The sequence below is a fragment of the Nicotiana attenuata genome, unplaced genomic scaffold, assembly GCF_001879085.1.
Source record: "Nicotiana attenuata strain UT unplaced genomic scaffold, NIATTr2, whole genome shotgun sequence".
Taxonomy (NCBI): Eukaryota; Viridiplantae; Streptophyta; class Magnoliopsida; order Solanales; family Solanaceae; genus Nicotiana; species Nicotiana attenuata.
In genome coordinates, this window is record NW_017676302.1 from 38,596 (window position 1) to 43,200 (window position 4,605).

Here is a 4,605-nt window from a genome sequence, read left to right on the forward strand (position 1 = left end):
TCCACAAGCGGTACTTCCTGATTACTGTATTTGAAGCAGTTGTTCGAATTCCTTATGATATGCAACTGAACAGGTTCTTGCTAATGGTAAAGGGGGGGTTGAACGTGGGGGCTGTTCTTATTTTACCGGAGGGGTTTGAATTAGCTCCTCCCGATCGTATTTCTCCCGAGATGAAAGAAAAGATTGGCAATTTGTCTTTTTCAGAGCTATCGCCCCAATAAAAAAAATATTCTTGTGATAGGCCCTGTCCCTGGTCAAAAATATAGTGAAATAACCTTCCCTATTCTTTCCCCGGACCCTGCTACTAAGAAGGATGTTCACTTCTTAAAATATCCTATATACGTAGGCGGGAATCGGTATGGGTCAGTATATCCTCACTCTTGCTGACCTGGTGGAGGAATATCCCATCAAGTGACCAAATCAACGAATGGAAAGAGAGGGTCACCAAGGCTAGCGAAAATTTGGAGTATCTGGAATACAGTCTGCTGGAATTGGAAGGAAAAGTAAGACAGAGAGTCATCGACTGCCAGAATGTTGAGGGAAATGAAGGAGAGCGCATGGCAAAGGGATTTTTACTGGAGAACCTACGCGAGCTGGAAGATTTGATCAACGAGAGCATTCAACCTGCGGAAGGTCCTTCTGGAACCAAGTAGTTAGGAGTCTTTTCTTTTACTTTTAAATGTAATAAGGCCAATGGCCATTAGTGAAATTTTATTTTTCGCATTTTTGGAGTCGTTTTGGGGATTCGTCTTATTTTTATCAATAAAATGAGGAATTTAGCATTATATGTTCTCCAAATTAACTTGTCGCTAGGCCTAACTCGGGCACAACGAGGCACCCAATTTAGGACATGATTCATATTCTTATACTACGTGTTTAAATATTGCAATATTTTTCTCGGAATCCATACTAACTTGTTACCTTTTTGTTTTTTCTTTTTATTTTTATTCCCCTCCCCAAAGGTTAGTTCGTGCACTCTGGCATCATCATCCTACTCCACAAGATCTAAGGGCCCGCCACCTCCTCCTCTTCCAAGTCCTATCAAAAACAAGAACAAAGCAAAGATGGAAGACTTGAGCAACATCAGAAAGGAGAACTCAGCTGAAAGGGTAGAGGTTCCTTAGGGTATTCAGGCGTCCAAAGAAAGTGCCGCCCAGCTCGAACAAAAGCTACTGAAATGTCAAGAAGAACTAGACCAAGTCCGAAACTTGGCGAGCTTGTCATTCTCCCTCACTACTCCAGACGTCAACTTTCCCAATGCTCAATACCCCATACCTCTACAGAACATCCCGAAGCCGCAGAAACAACCCGCTACTCATCAAAATTGCAACACATGTCACAACAACACCCCACTCCTCATCCCTGAACCACCAAATGATCGTCCCCACCACACTCCCATCTATGTGGAAACCCTACCACAATACACTCAGCCCATTACAAACACACCGGAGTCTGACGACAAAGACTCCCTCATCAAGAACCTAGCCGCCGAGCTCAAGAAACTGACTAGCCGAGTCCAGGGTGTTGAAGGAAACAAAGGCATTGAAGGGCTGAATTATGAGGATCTTTGCATTCAGCCAGACGTCGAACTTCCCGAGGGGTACAAACCTCCCAAGTTCGAAATGTTTGATGGCACAGGAGATCCCAGGGTCCATTTGAGGACATACTGCGATAAGCTGGTCGGAGTCGGAAGAGATGAAAAGATTCGCATAAAGCTCTTTATGAGAAGTTTGAAAGGTGATGCTCTATCTTGGTACATTAGCCAAGACCCCAAGAAGTGGACAAGCTGGGTAGGAATGGCGTCCGATTTCATGGACAGGTTCAGATTCATGCACCAGATGTCTTTACATCCAGAATCAGAAAAAGAAACCTACTGAGACGTTTCGCGAGTATGCTACTCGATGGAGATCCGAGGCTGCTAAGGTCAGGCCGGCCTTAGAAGAAGAACAGATGAACAGATTTTTCGTCCGAGCTCAGGATCCACAGTATTATGAGAGGCTAATGCTGATAGAGGGCCAGAAATTCTCCGACATCATCAAGCTAGGAGAAAGGATTGAGGAAGGTACTAAAAGTGGTATGGTCACTAATTTGGAGGCATTGCAGGCTACCAACAAGGCTCTACAGTCTGGTGGCACGTCCAAGAAAAAGGACGTGAGTGCCGTGATGGTTGCACAGAGAACCAAGTCCCCAGTAAAATACCAAGCCTACCCGGTACCCCCTCTCACATACCAACCTATCCCCAATTACCAAGCACCTCCGCCCTCTTACCAAATTCCATCACCTGCTTACCAATCATCTCCCTCCCCCACATATCAACCTACCTCACCAAGATATTCCCAACCCGCACCCGTCTACCAAGCCTATAATGCTCAGCCTTCTCACTACCAATCACCTCCCGCCCGCCAAAACTTCCCCAGGCCACGCCCTAATTTCGACCGTAGACCTCCCAAGCAATACACCGCCATCGCCGAACCAATCGACCAGCTATATGAAAGACTCAAAGCAGCCGGTTACGTCACCCCAATCCCTGCCATAACTCCAAAAAATCCTTCCCAATGGGTCAATCCAAACAAAACCTGTGCATACCATTCCGGCATGAAAGGGCATACCATTGATGAGTGCCGATCTCTGAAAGACAAAATCCAAGCTCTAATTGACAACAAAATCATCGTGGCCAAGGAACCTGCTCCTAATGTTCGCAACAATCCCTTGCCTGATCATAAGGGTGGTGGTGTGCATATGATTGAAGTGGAAGATGATTGGGATCCCAAGGGGTCGATTGGATTAATTGCCGAGGGTGACGAGCCCAAGAAACCAACAGTCACACTGAATCCAATCGTAGTCCAGATCCAGCCCTCTGGGGATGCTGAAGTAAACATGTCCGTGCCTCTCGAGTTTGAAACACCGTCATTCACAAAGACCGCAGAGCCAATTGAGGTGGAGTTTGGGTCTCCAAAGGCACTGCACCATTTGAAGTTGCTGTATTACCTCCCAAAACAAGGGTGCCCATTCCTGTAGCAATGTCAGCCATAACGCCATTCCATACACAGGCCATTCCTTGGGATTACACCGCCGAGGCAAGAAGGAAGGGGAAGACTAGGTCTGGGGAAGCAATTGCAGCACAGGGTATGACCAGAACCGGCAGAATTTATACTCCGGAGCACTTAGCTGAATCAAATAAGCAGGCCTCTGGACGGCCTATTGAAACTGGGCCCGATGATCTCTGGCGGAAGATACAGGCGAAAGAATACTCAGTTGTCGATCAATTAAATAAAACACCAGCTCAGATCTAGCTCTACTGCAGAGCTCCGAGACACATAAGAATGCCCTGATGAAGATACTGAGCGAGGCGTATGTACCCAGTAACATAACTGGAGGAGAGATGGCAAACATGGTCGGGCAGATATTGGAGAGTCATAAGATCACTTTCCACGAGGATGAGTTGCCCCCTGAAGGTTTAGGCCACAACAAAGCGTTGCACATCACTGTGCAATGCGAAGACTATTTCATCACCAGGACTTTGATTGATGGAGGGTCCAGCCTCAACATTTGTCCATTGGTGACCCTCAGAACATTAGGGAAGAGTCTGCATGAAATCAAGGATGGGGCTATCAACGTCAAAGCTTTTGATGGCTCCCAAAGGTCCACTATTGGGGAGATCAGTTTATGTCTGCAAATGGGACCAACTTGGTTCGATGTTGATTTTCAAGTAATAGACATCCCAGCATCATACAACTTATTACTGGGACGACCTTGGATCCACGCCGCTGGAGCTGTAGCATCAACCCTGCACCAGGCAGTGAAATTCGAGTGGAATCACCAAGAGGTGATTATTCATGGTGACGGGAGTAACCCCATATACAGTCGCCAAACCATCCCAGCGATTGAAGGAAGAAGGAAGCTAGGAGGAGAAACCTACCACCAGATTGAGCGAGTCAACGCCGTGGACAAAGATAAGTGGTGGGATAACAAGATAGAAAGTATACTGAATTGGAGCGGGTATGAACCTGGCAAAGGGCTCGGCAAGAACCTCCAAGGAATCACCAAGCCTATCAAACTGAAGAAACATGGCACCACTTTCGGGTTAGGGTATGAATATACTTGGCAAGAATTCAGGAACTGGTCGCCACCATGGCGCGGCCCTTACTATCCGCTGGAGCACCCTATACCCCGCCTGGAACAGAACTTTCCAGCAAGCAGACATCATATATGGGTCAGAGGAAGATGAAACATTGGCAGCAATGAAGAACCTGTTCTTGGAAGATGACAATATGGACTGTCATGTCATTCTCGAGGAGGAAGGGGAGGAAGGCCCTTCCATACAAGCTGTGAGCCGAGGAGCGCGCCTCAATAATTGGTCCATCAGAACCACCAAGGCCCGAAAAGCTTCGGGGTAGCAAGGCTGAACAAAGCACTATGCATTATCTTTTACTTTTTTGCTAGTTGATTTCCCTTCAGTATTATCTTTAAAATTTTGAAAAGAGCTCCGATGTTCAAAACAATTTCGGAATTTATCAAAGTATTTCAGTTTCTTATAAGTCTCGCTCTTATTATTTTTCTCTATCATTTATTTTATTTTTACTCAGCATTACTATTACTTATCTT